The 18,668-nt window shown below is 38.4% G+C and overlaps 1 protein-coding gene across 1 annotated transcript in view; it reads left to right on the top strand.

Moving 5' to 3' along the window:
- DLGAP2 (DLG associated protein 2) overlaps positions 1–18,668 on the top strand; it is a gene marked incomplete at its 3' end in the record, with an annotated part of 367,470 nt that overhangs the window by 258,109 nt on the left and 90,693 nt on the right. The window contains exon 4 of the mRNA XM_079532930.1: positions 7,885–7,950. The remainder of the gene's footprint in view (positions 1–7,884; positions 7,951–18,668) is intronic.

The following is an 18,668-nucleotide window of genomic DNA, read 5'->3' as shown; positions in this document are numbered from 1 at the left end:
CTTCACCTGTCTGACACAGCAGTGAAGCCTTAACAGTTGTGCCAAATCATCCAAACTGTTGTCCTGACCTCCATCTTCTATTTACTCTCTGAAAATGCTCAAGAAATGCTTCTTGGACTTACTCAGGTGCCCACAGTGGAGGCAGCTGCAAGTCTTTCTAAGAGCTCTCATAATGGGTGGAAGACAAGAGCATGCAAAAGGCAGTAGCTGCATTTAACTAGGGGTAAGAAAAAAAGGATAGATTTTTAAGGACCGCATCAGGAAGAGCTGCAGATTTTTTGAAAGTATTCAGAACACTTGGACTCAGCGAATAAGGGTCTTTATTCACAGCTATTAACTGGTGGATTATTGAAGTTTTTTACTTTTATATATATATATATATATATATATATATATATATATATAAGATTTGGCATTTCTCTCACAGTTCCTGAAAAGCAGTAAAGGAAAATGGCTCATTCAGGAGCTTGACACAGCCTTCCAGCTGTGAAAAATCAGGTAAAAAAGGGCTTTTAGGAATTTTTAGGCTGCTTCAAGTGCATGATCACACAGAGCTGTGTCTGAACAAAGGGCGTTATCCCTGGCTCTCTCTCTTTCCTTGCAGACATTTGTTAATTTTGCTGAAGAGAGATACAGTTATTTAACTGAGTTAGTCATTTAAACTCCAGAATGACTGAAAAATGAACCTGCTCTAATGCTCCACAGCATGATCCCATACCTTTTTGCATTTATTGGTTGAAGATAGGCGAAGAAGACAGAAAGGAATTTGCAGATCTCTGGGGTAACAGAGATAAGGCAACTCAGAAGGCACCTTTCAAGGAGCAAAATGAATCTGGCTGACTCGGAAAAGGCTGGAGTGGGGAACCAAAGACTTTCAGGGAGACCACCATAATATTGCTAAGACAACCCAGGTTTTGTGGATGGTTTTCAACTGCCAAAAGTCAGGAGGAGGAGTTGGTGCTGCCAAGACTAAGATGACCCCTGACAGTTTCTGTGATCCCCTGCAATATATTTCATTTCATTTTACACTTTTTCAGAGATAAGACCGCAGGGATGCTGCCAGCTTCCTTTCCTTGATTTAATAGGCTGTGTGCCTGGCTATTTCTCCGACAGCTGAAGCGTAGTTTCACAGTCCTGCTCTCTGGCACTGTGTTACATAAAAGAGGACAGATCCGATGAAAGCAAGAGACTGGGAATTCCTCAGTCCTGTTCTTCTGGGGGTGGCGGGGGAGGACTGATTGTTTGATTTGAGCGGTCTTGTTAGTAGCCTGAGCTAAGTAAAATGCCAGGATTCTTCAATATTTATTAGAGTAATATGTAAGAGAAATGTGTTTGTGTTTGGGAAGTCAAACAAGTTGTGTCTCTTGGGCACAACTTAATATGAATAATGAATTCTCTGAGTTATGAAATGGGCAGATGAAAATATTAAGGAAAAAAAAAATAAAAAATAAAAAAAACAAAGCGGAGAACTACATCATGCCTCTAGAAAAACCCATACAGTAAAGCCATTTACATTTCTGGCATCTGTGTCTGAAAATGACATAGCTGAGCAACAAAAATATACAGGGAATAGTGAAAAGGATGATGAAAGATTTAGAATGGCTTCACAATGATAAAATACTAAACAGATTGATTCCTCAGTTTGAAAAAGTGATGGCTGAAGCGGGGATATGACAGATGTCTACAGAATTATAAATGATACAGACAAAGTGAATAGGGATCAATGATGCATTATTCTCCACCACAGAAGAACTAGAGGCACCTAATTAAGTTATTGGGCATCCTGATAAACAAACAAAAAGGAAATTCTTTTTCAAATAGCACATAATTAAATTGTGAGGTGCATTGGCACAGGATGCAGTGCAGGCTATCAGTATAAATGGGCTCAGAGAAGATTAGATGAATCCATAGAGGATAGATCCACTGGTGGCTATTAAAAACGCTGGTATAAAATAAACTTCCATTTCAGGATGTCCCTTAAGTGCTGATTGCAGGAAGTTGGAAGGGTTTTCTAGGCAGTCTGTGTATGTTCTTCTGTTTTCTGTAGCATTCACTTTGGGCTAGTGCTGGAGCCAGCTTCTGGAATCATTGGGTCTTTGCTGGATCCATCAGGGACATTTCTGTATGTAAGAAAAAAAAATAGAAACAAGAGGGAAAAAAAAAAAGAGGCAGTGAAGAGAAAAATTGAAGAATTTAAATAATGAATTCTTCTTACTGTTACTGCTTTTCACACAGGTCTCTTTGAAAGGAAACCTCAATAAGTTTAAATAGCCAAAGATCATCTTTATTCTTTACTTTAATCAGAAGTGCTTCTGTGTATTTCCTGCTTACCAGCATGCTATCAAATTAATGCACAAGAGTATTCTACTCTTTGATGGTACTGCCACGTGGACTGCATCTTTAGCAGCCAATAAAATGGCCGCAAGACAGAGGCCAAGGAAATAGGAAGTTGATTATTTATAGTGTTTGCTAGACCCCTGTCTTAGCTTTGACCTTGAACAACTAATTTACAATCTCCTAAATAATTCCCATGCTTGACTGGGGAGTTAGCATGTGCAAGAGACCATTCCCGAATACAGTTTGAATGGAGTTCTGGAATATGTGACAAGACCATGCCAGCTGGCCTCATGGCCAGAGAACAGGCCTTCCCCATGCCTAATTTACTACATAGATGTTACAATACTGATTAGATGTGAATTCTTAGAGACTGGCCTGGAAGAGGTTTGCCACAAATGACTGTGGCCACCCAGAGATGGTCCAAGCTAGTCCAGTTAGTTATCTTCCAGGAGATAACATAACAAAGGAAAATCCATGGGGGCATTTCTCTGAGGTTATTAGTATCATGACAGTTCTCAGTGATGCATACCCTCTAGCTGACTGGGAATCCTTTGGTTAGGATCGAAGGGCACCTATAAGAAACGCTTTAATTGGATAGCAGACAGGCGGATTTTGAGTTACAGCAGATATCTTTTCTAGGTATCCAAGTATCTCTTGTCTAACAGAGGTGGTTTGGTTTTCTGTGATTGTGGAGTGTTATGGTACAAGTCCTCTATTCGTATTCGGGATTCATTTTTATGCTTGGTTATTATGTGATCAAATGAAGTTGCACCTGCTGTTTAATCCAGACGTTTTAGTGCCTCTGTTTTCTGTCATGCACTTGTCACAGTTAATATGCCAGGTGCTGCTTTAAAGCAGAAATAAAAGAACAGTTACAATAGGGAGCTTACCAGCTGAAAGAAAAGCACACAGAAAAAAAGATCAGTGGGAGGTCCAGGGAAGACCAATAACAAATTAAAATCCAATAAATGGAGAAGTTCAATATCGGTTGTAGTTGTAGTTCTGCCTTACTCTCATATAGAGATGGAAATTGCAGTTAATTGACTGTAAGTTTTGCTGATATGATCCTTTCAAAGTAAGTGAGCAGCTAACTCATCGAGACTTGTGCCTCTTCTGGGAATGGAAGGGTTATGGAAGAAGAATATTTTGGAGATGAAAACAGCATGCTGGTGTATTGAGGGCAGAATGAATGCGTAAGAAATGAGAGCCAACATAGAGGCATGTCTTGGTGCAAGACTTGGGAGGTGAAGAAAAGTAATTTAAACTAATACATCAGGCTTAGAGAGCAGACTGAAAGGTTAAAACTGAGATGATAAAATTTGATGGATAAGGCTGAAGGAAAGAAATGATAGCAGATGGCTTCTATGCAATGCCTGTCAAAATACTTAGAACATAGGAAAATGAAAGGGAATGGGATAGAAGAGACAATACTTTTGTTAGCTCACACAGAAATTTCACTTTCTTGACCCAAAACTCCAAGTAATATCCTACTGACCTACAGTCATGTACCAAGCACAGCTCAGGCACAATGAAAAATTGACCCCAAGAGATCAACTGCATCTCCTTTACCCACATCTAACATGAATGTAATTCTACGGTCTTCAGCAGTTTTATTTTGGACTTACATTGTACTTCAACCTATTCTCTAGATGCACACACAAAAAACCAACCACACAAACAAACAAAAAAACCAAACAGAAGAACCTGAGTCTACCTCTGTGCTTGATAACTCATCAGAAACACACTGCCCTTCGATGGCACTCAGTCATCCCCACCACACTCCCTTGCTCCTTCAGTCTATGTCAACAGGCACTTCCCCAGGCCATGTCTCTTCAGCAGGGTGAGGAAAAGCTGGAGCCAAGGCACATTCCTAACAGAGACAGCCTGTTCTGAGGACAAAAGCTGATCTCAGGCACTGACCCATTTCATTTCTCACTGTAGCTGTAGCAGCCTCAGGGTTGAATAAGCAGTCTGGATCTGTCAGGCTTCCAGCTCTGCCCTGTCGCCTGGTATTTTGAAGCTTAAGTCAAGAGCTGCAGCTGTGAAAGCTTCCTATCACAGTCTCAAGTGTTGTCTGCAGTGTTGCACTGGAATGCAAGACAAATCCATCAGGGTTTTCGTAAAGAAAAGGCGATATTAGATGTAAATGACAGTTTGTGCTCTCTTCTTTATGCAGATCACAGCATCATTTGACTATACATTCAGCTTTCACAGAAGCAAATGTCTCTGCATTTTTAAAGCCTATCATTTTTTGTCACTCCTGTGAGCTCTATTCAGAGTGAAAACATTTCCTACTATTTTTTCAGTTTCAGTTTCAGAGACAGTTTTTTGATGCAGATGGTGTACATGTAGAAGGGATTTTAGCTAGTAATTGTGTTCCTGGTCTGGGCTGTGTGCTCTTTACATCATCTGAAACTGTAAATTGTAAATCATTCTAATTTTGTAATCTCATCATTCTTTGCAATATATTGCCAGTCAAAATCCTCCATAATATGACTAACATTTTCTTATATATCCAGTGGTGTAAAACTTTCCATCAGCAGAGCCACCGTGAGCAATAGGCAAGCTGAAATAGTACTGATCTATGACATAGAAAGGGTGAATGAAATAAAATGAATGCATACATTTTATGACATGTGAATTTTAGCAGGAGAATTTTTTGATAACCTGCCTGGATTCACTGCCATGAGATGTGAAGGTTTCTGTGGTGCTCATGAGTAAAAGTTACTCTTTTCATTTCCATGGTCTATAATAAAAATAGTATTTCCTAGGAAAAACAGTAAGCTGAACAAAGACCATGTACGTCTGTTTTTGAAGGGATAATATGACTTTGAAGTACAGTTCAGCTCACACAAAGATTGTCTTTGTAATAGTGAAAGAGCCATTGAGGCTTTAATTTATGCTTCATAAGAGCAGAATACAGAAATTAAATCTCTTCAAGGGCTGAAGATACTGGCAGTAGCCTTTTGAGAAGATAGTCTAAACATCAAATTAGTCATAAAGTATAAAGAAGTATAAAGAATAAGAAGTCTTCATTTTAGAACTTACTTCCAGTTTAGGAAGTAAACTAATCACTGAGAGCTACTCAAATCCATCATGCAGATTCATAAATCTTAGTATTTCACAAGGGAATTCTAAGTTCCTTTGAGACATTCAAGACTGACCTTCTTCAAAAAAGAATACAACTTTTTTGCTGGATGGAAATTCTAACATTTTTATGTTCTCTACAGGTTTTATTAGAGAACAAGCTCACTGACATTAACAAATGTGCTAATAGAGGATAGCTATGAAAAGAGACAAATTAGGATTATAATTCTACTGGATAATTGAGGTGAAAAGAGAATAACTTAAATGTCTAAATTTACATAGAAATGTTATTGCTAAGGCATAATCTGAGTTATAGAAATAGTTGCATGGCCTTTCTCTTTCATTTTGTAAAGGAAATTTCCTCTCTCTCTTTTTTTTTTTTTCCTCAAACACATAAAACCCATAAATGCCTATTCTAGTTTATCCTATCCCTAAAATTTTAATCTAGACTTCTTAGAATCAGAGAATGACATAAGTAGGAGGGGAACTTAAAATCATCTAGTTCCAGCCTCCTGCTATGGGCAGGAGTGCCACCCACCAGCTCAAGTTGCCCAGGGCCCTATCCAACCTTGTCTTGAGCACCTCCAGGGATGGAGCACCCATAATTTCTCTGCACAACCTGTTCCACTGCCTCACCACACTCTGTCTAAATAATTTCTCCCTGACATCTAACCTCGACCTATCCCTATATGCCCATTTAAAATGTTGGTCTGCTTACTGTAGGCTTGAAACGTATTTCTGAGGATAATGCTGACATCTTACATGGGAGAAATAATATTTTGCATTTTATTTTCTTCAGAACATTCTGTAAATGTTTCTGAATGCATGTGTGTGATGTATGTTGGGAATGAATCCAAAACTATTCTTTTTCAAGAAATACAAAACTACTGTTTCAACGTGAAGCTTCTTTATTGTGAAGCTATAAGTGAAATCTAGTTATTTACATGAATTTAAAGAATCCTTCAGAATATTTTTAGTTTTAACTTTCATTTGCTTTGTTACCTCTGTGCAGCCAAATTAGAGGATATGCATATGAGTTATACAGTATAGCCAGATCACGTGAACAAAGTCTCCATGGAAACTGCCTAATTTGTGCTTTTATTTAATTAGCATTGTCCATTACCTCTCCAAATGAAGTTTAATTTGAATTCATATGCCAGTCATTTTAAAATTAGGTATGACTTTTTATCCATCACTTAGCAAGATCTTTAGTAGGCTGCATTTAGCCGAGTGAGTTTATTTAACAAATGAGTCTTTATAAACAAGATGTTTGACATATCAGCTTTTCTAACTTTCTTAACATTGTCAGGATTGTTTTCATTGCAATATCTATACATCCCATTGGTGTCTATTGTATATTCTTAACCTCAGGAACTGTCTAAACCAGGAATAATATTTTGAGTATCTGTATGAATGTATTCAATCATTTTCCTTGCTGTGACATAATCGGTAAGAAATCTCAGTACAAATAAAAGTGCACAACCAAGAAATATGCAAAATGCATTTAGAAATAAAACAAACAAAATGCTGTGCGTTATAAAGTGAACCACAAAAACTAATGTGTCTGATATGGGAACTGAGGTATGTTTTAGAAAGGTTAGAGTTGCTTCCAATTTGCTAGGTTGTTTGCCAGAAAGTTAGGAATCATCATCCTCAGTCGTGCACAACCAAAACAAGATCTGCAATACCTGATTTTGCCTTTCTCTGAAGAATTGCTGTTGAACACATAGCAATGGACTATGAAGTGCTCCATTCTTTCACTCTTTTGAAGTGTCTGTACTTGTAACACAGGCAGTTACAGTACAGTGGAAGGCTGCTTGTACTCAAATGGCTTTCATCTAGCTGAGATTCCAGAAAACATGAATAGTAGGGCAGAAGCATTAAAATCAAAGCTCCAAATTTCAGAAGTGAACTGGTGGTGAATTAAAGATAGAAAAAGCAGCCTGAGAATCATGAGTGCCATGACTGTCATCAGAGCTGGGAGGTACTAGTGCTACAGCTGGAGGACTGGCAGTCATCCTTCCTGAAAGAAATATATGTTTAAAAGACCAAACAAAAAACAAAAAAACCAAACCAACACCAAAAACCACCACCAAAAAAAAAAAAAAACAAAAAACACAGAAAGGCAAAAGAATTCAGTGACTATGCGAAGTTGAAAAGAGCAATGTAAGAGATGTTTAAAAGGTACTTATAAATATTATGACCCTGGTGATGTGAAAAAAGTCTGGCAATCATCTTTTTTTTTTTTTCTTTTTTTTTTTCTTGAAGTTTAAAAACCACTAGAACTAATGGCAATTAAAAAAAAAAAAAAAAAAGTAAATACTGCAGGTAACAGCACATGAACAGAGATACTGCATGGTAAGAGGTATCACTGGGATGTGAAAACCAGCAGAGAGTGTATGTCTGGGTATGCAGAAATATCAGCACTGTTAAATAGCTACTTTGTTTCTGTCTTTTCAGAAGACGAGGGTGGCGATCTGCTCAAGTCGAGCTTCAGTTTTCCAGGGACGCCAGAGGAGGAGATAGGTACAGATGTCATCTCTCAGATAACTTGCTCTGCTTGTGCACCCCGAGGCTGGGTGCAGCCATGGGGGCGGCAGGAGGCTGCTCTGCGGCACAGCCACCCCCTGCCACAAAGCCAACAGCGAGCACGGCACCACACGTGTTCATGAGAGTGGCCTCAAACCTCTCAGCCCAGCCCTTCCAGGGATTTCTCACCTGCTACATCAGGTTAGAGAATCTCAAGCAGAAAAACATCAGATCTGGGTAGCATCTGGCAGCCGACAATTCAAAAGAAAGCGTTCAAGGAAATTATCAGCTTCACCTTCTTCTGTCGTTTTCTTTTCATCTCTACCCTCCAGACAACATAATAATTACAGAGAGAGTTTTTAACGTCACCTCTTGAATTTAAAAAATAATAGCAGCAAAAAGAAATTTGAAAACCTGTAGAGCTCATGAATGAAATCGTGATGCATCCCAAAGCTATTAGTAAAACATCCCACTGGCTTCAGTGTGTCCATAAATACTCCATATGTTGTGAAAAACTGAGGTTTTGTTCCCAGAATTTCATTCAGATTGTTGCTGTTTTATGTGAAATCCACCAAAATTTTGCTTTATGTGCAATTATTTTATATGGTTATTTTTGGAATAGAAATATGGAAAGTGTTTTTTGTGTGTTTGGCAGTTAAAGCTCCCTTTATTCAAAATGAGCCCACATTTCAGAACACAGTGGTTTTTCTCTTGTTATGCATATGTTTGTATTTATACATTACAACAGTTTATTTTATATATTTTGATATTTTTGTATTTGAAAGCAGTGGTATAAGCCTTAATGCTGCATGTTAATAGGAAGATAAGTCATAGCTGCTATGTTAAGGGGAAAAAAATTGTTTGAACAAAGAGCAGGAAGTCAGGCAGGGAAAACCATTATGTTTAAATAAACCTTAGAACAGGATTTTCTGAAAAACTATGTTGCCATGACTCAGTTACATTCAAGTCAGGGTTTTCTGTAAACTTTAAGTGTAAAGATATTCCTATTGGTCTTGCTTGTCCACTTAATATTGAAAACTAAGAGAGAATTTTTTTTTTGAATTATGCTCCAAAGATTGGACTGAAGTATATGTTAAGGAAGACACTGGGGATCCTTTAGTTTAGTTCCTCAGTTTCTGCTCAAATTATAATTGTGTAAGAGGGAAGATGCAATTAAATGTGAGGTTCCATAGGAACCTATAAATGGGTGAATCCTATTGATAAATCATGGAAAGAAGGACATCTCTTGGTGTTAATGGATATTTATTTGTTTTTGCCCTGCTGTCCCATTTCACAGCACACAGGAAGGAGTTCAAATACCTTGGGTCAGAGTTCATTGCATGTAATAGGTAGAAAGTAAGTTCAGATGTAGGTGTCTTAACTAGACATCTGGATTTCCTTTAGAGTCAATGAGGAGTGATAGACTTTTCTAGGATGTAGGAAATTTGACGTATTTTAGAAATTTAACTTAGGATGTGATGAATTATGCCCCAGAAGTATGTCAAAACTGTTCTCCTTCATTTGGTTGAGAAAGAACTGAATAATTTTTAAAGTCAGAGCAAATGAAATATAAGTCAATAATATTAAATGTTAGGTGTCTACATGATTAAGGAGCTTCATATGAAATAGATTATCAATGATTAACACAAAGAGGTATGCTAAACTGATCAATCATCTAGCATCTTGTAGCAGAAATGCTAAATCGTGGCCTGAACCACTGATTGAGTATCTGATAGGAAGGCACGGCCAACACAGGGGAGCTCAGGAGCATGCAGTGTGCCTGAGTGAGGGGTGGAGCTGGGATCCAACCCTTCCCAGACCTCATTTCTCAGCACTGGTGAGGCCGCATCTCGAGTATTGTGTTCAGTTTTGGGCCCCTCACTACAGGAAAGATGTTGAGATCCTGGAGCGTGTTCAGAGAAGGGCAACAAAACTGGTGAGGGGTCTGGAGCACAAACCTTATGAGGAGCGGCGGAGGGAGCTGGGATTGTTTAGTCTGGAGATGAGGAGGCTCAGGGGAGACCTCATTGCACTGTACAACCTCCTGAAGGGAGGTTGTGGTGAAGAGGGATTTGGCCTCTTCTCCCAGGCAACGAGCAGGACACGGGGCAATGGCCGCAAGTTGTATCAGAGGAGGTTCAGGCTGGACATAAGGAAGAACTTCTTCTCTCAGAGAGTAGTCAGGCACTGGAATGGGCTGCCCAGGGAGGTGGTGGACTCACCGTCCCTGGCAGTGTTCAAGACGCGTCTGGATGACGTGCTGCGTGATATGGTTTAGTACTAGTGGTGGCAATGGTGATGAGGAGACGGTTGGACTGGATGATCTTATAGGTCGTTTCCAACTTAGTGATTCTTGTGATTCTTGTGATTCTTGTGATTTGAGGGGTGATGTAGATGTAAGGGGCTCTCCTGTTAGAGCTCTCTGTCTACCTGAGGCCTTTCAAGAGTAAGCAGTTATTTTCCTTCATTCCTCTGTGTGCAACTGCTGCATTTGGGCTTGTTCTCATTTGTTGCAGCCAAAGACTTTGCCAACCCACTGTTACTGCAGTACTTTCCATATCATTATGGCATTACATGTCCTGGTTATCAAGAAGGTGGGTGTGAATCAATACAAACGAGGAAAAGGAAAGAAAAAAAGCAACAATGAAGTCTTAACTGTTCCACAAAAAGAAGCTAAACTGCTGTAGAAAGCTTCCGCTCTTTCTGGCTGGAGGACAGAAAAATAATACTAAAATCAAGTAAAGATCTATCCTTGCTCCTCAGTTTTGAGCCCTTTTTGGAGCCCTCTGTAAGTACCAAAATTTCCTAGATAATGAATGGAAAATGGTGTATGCCTATAGCATTTCTAGAAGGAAATCCTTCTCTCCTCACTCAATTGTGAAACTTTAGATTTCAAAAAAAAAAAAAAAAAAAAAAGATGGTAGGAATTGTGAGGACTTTCACAAATGCTTTGGAATGTTAGCAAAGTTCTGTATAATAAACTAGCCGTGGTGTTGATGAACACTTTTGCAGACAGCTGGGACGTCGTTGTCTGTCTCTTTCTTGGTGCCGTTGCCTCAACATTTGAATTCAAGCCCATTATGAGAACATAAATTAGAACTCAAGATATGAGCTAGTAGAGAAATCTGAGTGTGGGTGGTTACTCTAGTCACTGAGCTATGGATCTGGTCCCTTTCTCTTTATCCCAGTGGCTGTCTAATTTCTTTGTATCAACATCCTCTATCTGAAGGGACTGCTTGAGGCACCCATTCCTCAAAAAAAAAAACATAAAAAGGGCTTTCCTTGAGAAGTACAGTAATTGTCCCAGGTCAAGGCAGGTGACAATATTAGTTACAGCAGCCCTAGCTGTAAGTTCATTATTTTAGGTTCTCATACCTGCTCACTGTCCCAAGGTGCTTCAAGTTACTATCTCACTGGTATTGAAAGATCTCTGGCTTTAGGCCCTTATTTGTAAAATGGATTTAATGTTTCCTACTGAGGTTTCTGGGCTTTGGTGGGAATTAATTCATGTTTGCATAGTATTTCACCAGAGAAAAAGTGCTGAATAATCACTAAATAATATTAATACAATGATCCCCTGCCTTAATTGGGAAAAGGTATCAAGGGATGGGGCTGATCTCAACTGTTACATTATTGATTCTGTAAAAGAGCTCATTAGTTAATGCAGGCAGAAGTGTGATGGATTCTTTTAAAAGAGCTTGCCCAAGCATTCATAGTCTTTTCTCAGGAAACATTTCGGAGCTTTCCCATTACCATTTCTTTAACAGAGATCAGGGTAAGCATTTGCGTGGCTACAAGTTTATACACGCACCAAAAATTCTGAGAGAAGCAATCTGATAAAGGTAGCGGGTCATAATAAAAGGAACAGATTTGACATGCATGGTCTCAAGCTGCTTACTCTGAGTCAGTGAGCATACAAACTGGATTTCTTCCAGTTCCAAGCTTTATTCCATCCAGTAGTTACACGATCTGAACAACAGTATGTAAAGAACTACTCTTCTGTACAAACTCAAAACATTCACAATTGTTCCTTTCAGGCATGTGCAGAGTAAAGCAACAATTCACTTTGGGTGTGTCAAAAACATATAGCACAAATTTATCAAGAAGCATATGGAAAATGAGACATGTTTAAATGGCATTCAGATAAAAGGGGAAAAAAAGCACTTGAATGTAGAAGATAGGATGAATTTTTCTTCAAATACAGATTTTAATAGATGCATGCAGCAAAGAGGGAAAAGAGATTATTGAAAAAATGTTTTGACTTTTTTTATGGGCAAGAAAGGCATTTATTTTACCATAGCTAAACACCTAGCAGCTCCCAATGTTTTACACAGAAAATTTGCATTAAGTTTCTTTTTGTTTCATTAAATTTCTGTTTTGTCTTCAAGAAGAGATAAGTTGGTGTTAAGAAAATGGTTAAAACTTGTATCAATGGCTTGCAATTGCTAATAATGCTCTTAATCTACCCCAAATGCAAAGTAAAATGCAAGGGAGTTTAAAGGCAGGTTAGAAGACTATTTTTGTTTCACAGTAGTTGCAGTCATACTTTTGATTAATTTGTGTGGTTCAAGTGCAAGACAGTAACTCATAGTTATTCAATTACTTTTGATTGCATGATCATGTCTTCATGACTTTATATGTTGAAAGGAAAAAAAAAGATAAAACCATTTATGAAGCAAACAAGCAAAAAAGAAAAGCCTGACTTTCCAGTATGTCTGTCTTTCCACCTAATTATCCAGCCTTCCTCAGTGCAGTCGGTGTCTGTTGTGTTTAAGTCTTTGTCGTACTTCTAAATAATTCCATTTCAGATCCTTACTTTTCCTGCGCCTAGAAGTTGTAGTGCACTGCAGAAATTCGTAGATGTGATAAAATTTGTCAGAAAACAAATTTTGAACTTTAAATACCTTATAGTTATGTTTGAAAGCTGATTTCTGTGAATCACTTTTTCTCGTAGAACAGAATCATATCCTATTTCCCGAGCATCATATAAAATCTTACTATTCTGCATTTTAACTGTAAGCTGTTGGCAACAAAAGCTCACAAACAACCTACAGACCAGAAGCTGTCTGTAAAAACTAAACATCTCATAATGTTGCGTAACTGCAAAAATCCCATTAGGCCCAAGGTCGATTCACAAACACAAAAAGATCTTTGTAAGGATGTAAGATTAATCAAATGGGTTATTTGCTATGAATTATTCATCCATTTCTACTACTGAATACAAAGGGGGTTGCACATTTGTTATTTTGTCAAAAAGGACAATATTTTTTATCTAAATGAGTCATGTATTCAGACAGGGCTGGCCAGATGAGGAGGCTGTAAAGTTCAGTAGCTGAGGAAATATATTTTTCCATACAGAAACTCATGCCTTTGTTAGACTACATCTGAAATACTAATTCCAGTATCTGCTCTGGAACGAGTGAAAGATCTTTCCAAGGAAAAGAGAGAGGACATGGAGAGAAGGTGAAACAGCTATAGTTATGTTTCACATTTTGGCTGTGGGATGTTAGAAAAAAGTTCCTCCTTTGCTCTTCTGCATGCCCTGGTGACTTCTGTAACATCTGGATGCATAGCTGATCCTTAGCATGTACTTACATATGGGCAGTGGAATGGCTTCAATGGAGATGAGAGACTGACTCATTTCAATGCCTTGTCATGCTTGCCTTCTCCACTACGGATCTTCATTGTCTTGTCTCCTTTTAAAAGGATCAAACATACAGCCTTTGATATATATTCCCCAATGGGCAGCTTCAATTATGTGAAAGTCACCCTGCTCTGCCTCCATGCTCATTACAGGCTGCTCAGACTCTGGAGGACAATTCAGACTGGCATAGCTGCAGTGGTATAGGTACTTCCAGCATGGATGTTCATGGCCATGGCAGTCTCACTGCACCAGCCACCAGTTCAGTCTGTCTTCATTCATAATGGGCTGTGACTGTTAGCAGGATCATCACTCCCAGGTGTTGCTAATGCAGTGCAGACTTTCAATAGTGAGTTCAGTTTTCACTTTTTACCACAGCTTTCTTCTGCAATTCCATTTCATCTTTGCATATTTCTACAAAGTCATTTTTCTCTTTGTAAGAGCATGATAAGATGCCCTGTGTCAGATTTGTCAGGGGTGTGTGGTTCTTACCCCACTACCTGTTCCCAGGAGTGGGGTTCATCTTTTGACGCAACATCTGGGTGCTAATGGTTGCAGGAAAAGACCGTGAATGTTTTCATCGCTTTTCACAGACCCCAGGTACAGCTCAGCCAGATAGAAAAAGAGACAGCACCCTTATTTGAAAAATTCCCAGTCTGTAGGTTATGGAAAGAGGGAGATTGTCTGCCTGTTACTATGGAAACATGTTTAAAAGGGAACATATCACCAGGCTGCTGTTTCTTCCTGCACCCCATAGGAAAATCAGGATGAGACCTCCTCCATCTCAGTTGGTGAAGCAGAGAAGAAAAGTTCACAATACAATGGCAAAACAGCAAGAGGCATTACTGAGGGGGTGCAGCAAAGAAGATAACGATGAACTCCTAAAAGTAAAAGAAATAATTGTTTTGGGTCAGGCCAAGGATGATTTTTAGTGAATCAAAAGGCTGCAAAGAAGTGATGCTGAAACAAGCGACAAAATCAAATCATTTTCTTCAGTTCTGATAATTTAAAGATTTTACTGAATGCTTTAAAAGAAAAATTAAAAGGTATTTTGAAGTAGAGAGGCATTTTAAATTGAACAGTCGTATGTTCTCTGGCAATAATCGATGCCTCCGAGAATTAATGCTTAGGTTACTTCTTTCTCAAAAGCAAACTCAACAAAGTAAGTCTTTAATGCATACCTATTTCTATGGAGTTACACATAATTCTGCATGGATATAGAAACATGAGTACTTGCAGTTTGCTTAGTATTACAGAGACTGGTAAATGTTCTCTATCGTGAATAGTCAGAAACAAAGTGCAAACTAAGAGGAATTTTGGAAACAATAAGAAAAAAAAAAATCAAGGAAGAAGCTCATAAATACCAACATTCTTTCTGATGTTTTTAATCTAATAATCAGTGAAAAATGTCTTACTAGAAAAGAAACGTCAGAGATTTGATAGTTCAGTTCAGCTGAATAGATAGCTCAGCTGGTTTGGATCCTTGGGATTAAATCTTGGTTCTACCAACATCCATGGCAGGATTCCAGCAGAGCCAGTTTCACCCCTCCGTTCCATTCTCTTCCCAAATGGGGACCCTTCTGGGCTTCTTGTACAATTATTCCATCCATTCCAGCATGAGTTGGGACTTCTGTGATACACGGTCTCAATTAGAGGGGATCCTATTCAAGTGACAAGATTCATAGGTAAATTAAACAAGAACTTTTCCTAGCAAATGTTTAGGATTAATTCCAGCTCTTGTGGAGTTAATGGTAGATCTATCATTGCTGTCAGTGGGACAAGGATTTTTCAATTTTGTGTGTAGATTCTTCTATATATCTTTGAGCTCTACTACCCAATTACTTTAGTTCTCTTTAATTGCTGAGGTAGAGGGAAACAATTGTTAGAGTATGATGAAGAAAATAGCTGCACTTTTGGTGATAGCAAGGGAATCTGATTGTCTCCTGTATTTGACCTGATAGCTACAATCAGCAACACTTTCTCCTTTGGGAGAAGACTCTATAAAGCCAGGTAGAAGAAGGATCAAAAGAAGTTTAATAGTGTTAGGCTGGCTTTTCTGGTCTGTATTTGGAATCATTATTACCAATTTTCTTAGAGTCGATTTTAAAATAATAGTCATATAATGAAGCCAGATTGACTACATGCTGCTGCATTTTTCCAGACTACAGGATAATGCACACATACTGGTTGGTTTAGGTCAATTAAGTTCTGATATTTTATATTTTAGTCAACAGTTTCACTAATCAGAGTCTGTGAGAAAATGTCAGTAATCATTTTGTGAACTTAATTCTGCCACAGTGCTGTTGTATGGATAGCAGTGATGTACTTTGAACCTGAAAAGCCCTGTGCAGAGCTGTTTGTTACATACATACTAGTGCTATGACATCATACACTTCAAAGCAATGGAAATTAATTTTGCATCACCCCAAGGGCTCCTTGCTTCCCCCCACTTTAACCCCTGGAGCTTCTTGCAATTCCTGCAGTGTCTCTCTGGGATTTCTGTCCTGTCCCTAGTCGTGTCCTGGGAGAAATACTGTGCCTCATTTACACCATACAAGTCAAGGTGCTCTTCCTTCCTGTAAGGTATGGGGATGGTGTCATTCTATGCTTTCTTGCTTTCCACATTTCTCCTTTTTCACATATGTTTTCTGTGCAGAAGTCTGTTTTAACCCTGCTTCAGCATGTCTCTGGTCACAGCCTTCTCCAGTGATCGGTACTTTTTCTCCATATCTAATACTAGACCAGGCTGCCCAGGGCCCCATCCAACCTGGCCTGGAGTATTCTGTATCTCAATTCTTTCACCTCCATCCTCAATTCTTCCACCTCCATCATATCAAAGACCCCTTTTTCACTCATGGCAGCATTACTGTATACACCTTCCCTATACACCCTTATTTATCTCAAAAATAAATCTTTTGTGATGTTAAATTGCCAATCTACTAATCTCTGTTTGAAAGATGGATGGAGCTGAAGTACGAGAATTGTTCTACTGAAAGATATAATTGGGTACCATCAAATATTTGTTCCACCTGCAGTTATCTGCGTCAGCGCTCAAAACTCCAAATGCACTAAATAAATGGCATCACTCCATATGCTCCTTACTTCTCCCTTTGGGTTTTCTGACTTTGCTCCAAATTAGTATGTTCTGGTCACTGATGCTGTTTTAGGAATAGAATTTGCATGTCCATTTTTATCTAACACAGGAGTTAGAAAAACATCTTATCCTTGGACATTATTCATCATGTGGTTCCACTGAATTAGTTTGGGCTGTCAAATCATTTTCCATTTTTTAGCATTAGACATGTGCTTCAGATCACCTACCTTTAGATATTTATGATGTCGTTTTCTGCATTGGAACCTGTCATCTGCAGCTTTCCTTGTAGTCAGCAGAGATAAATATGTATTTGAAGGATGGCACTCATCCAACATTTTTGAGACGTATACTTCAGACTGAGATGAATCATGCTGGTTTATCACATTCCAAAATAAATAGTCCATGCTATTCCTGAAATCATATCTGTTTTTTGGTTGGAAAAGTCTGACTTGCATTGTCTGAAACTACAATGGCGGCAGTTTTACTTTGGACTGATAACCTCCTTGATTTCTTTTAGGTCTACTGGTATAAGCACTGCCATGTGTGCCTATCATAAAGAGCACTCAAGATACTGAGTAGACAGGCATTTCTTTTTCAGGCTTGTGTCAGGTGCTTAAGTGTCAGAAAGAGACAGGAATTCAAATAGAGACCATGACTGTGTTTGTTTGATAGCCCAAGGCTATCTTGGGCTATCAAACAAACCGTGGGCATTCCAGTGCTTGGCTTTATGCCCTCAGAACTGCCTGCTTCTCTCCTTGAGCGCACAGAGAGATTGGCTGCATAGACGACCTTGTTGTGATAGCCCTGATAGAGCTGATTATCTATTTTTGAGGAAATGCTACCCCTCAAACTTCAATATTTCAAGTAAGAAGCCTGAGGTGTTAGATGGAAATTTGTAGATAGGTAGTGCTGTGGTGCAAATGCATCAAGTCAGTGTAACAGAAAATACAAGCCTTCTTCAAAAGCTGGAGGTTAAAATCAGGTAATCACCCAATCTCTCCATTTTAATGTAAGTTTTGTATAAAGTATTGTGTTACACAGGTTAGAAATCTCTTGAGATCAGAATAGCAGGGTAAGGTGCTTCAGATTTTCTTCCTTGCGCTTGACAGGTTAGTCAGTCTTCTCAATTTCTGAACATGTTTCTTTTCACGGTTAGAATAAAGCCAAGAGAAATGTCACAAGGTAATGAGGATACAGAACTGGTTACTGCAGTCCTTGGACAGACAAACCTCCAGCAAAAACATTTCATGTATGCATTTGTAATATCTAAGATATACTTAACTGATTAATTTACTTGCATTCATTACATTCAATATTTATATTAGCTATAGGCTAGGCTGCGAAGGTATTTTTTCTTAATACACTGAAGTACTAATTGATCTGCATGGTGCAGCTGTATGGTTTTCTATACCACATCTTTTCCAGAACTAGATTAGGTATTCCTTTTCACGTTGTGTTTTATTTGTTACACCATCCAAATGAGCTGCTTTTACTCCAGTGAAAATGGCAAAAATATTTCAGATGGGTAAGCAGCTTACGAAGAGGCTTAGAAGCTTAAAGCAATTTAAACTAATTTCGAAATAAAAAGAAGTATTTTGCAGAAAAATAAATCAAAAAAAGCAAAAAATAAGGCACCAATTAGTATTTCCAGGTATTAATTTTCTGCTCCTGAAGCTTTCTTTCAGTGCATAACAGATTAAAAGATTTATACAAAAAATAATTTGTGCAAAAATGCACTTGTTTTGAATGTCAGAGATTTCCAATGATTTTCCATTGATTCCCTTTAGCAAAGAACAGTGTTCCAGGAACTCAGAGATGCGCAACCTGGATTTTTTATTGTTTAAAGGTTTTTGACCCTTTTATCATAGCACATTCATATTCAGTCTAATTCATTTCAAACAATATTTTTGGTCATTGCACCTCGCTTTTTCCCCTTGATGCTGACTGACACAAGGAAGAAGCTTGAATGCTTTAAAAACT

Source organism: Tetrao urogallus, assembly GCF_951394365.1.
Source record: "Tetrao urogallus genome assembly, chromosome: 2".
Classification (NCBI taxonomy): domain Eukaryota; kingdom Metazoa; phylum Chordata; class Aves; order Galliformes; family Phasianidae; genus Tetrao; species Tetrao urogallus.
The sequence above is the reverse complement of the archived record's forward strand: the minus strand, read 5'-3'. Positions and strand labels throughout refer to the sequence as shown.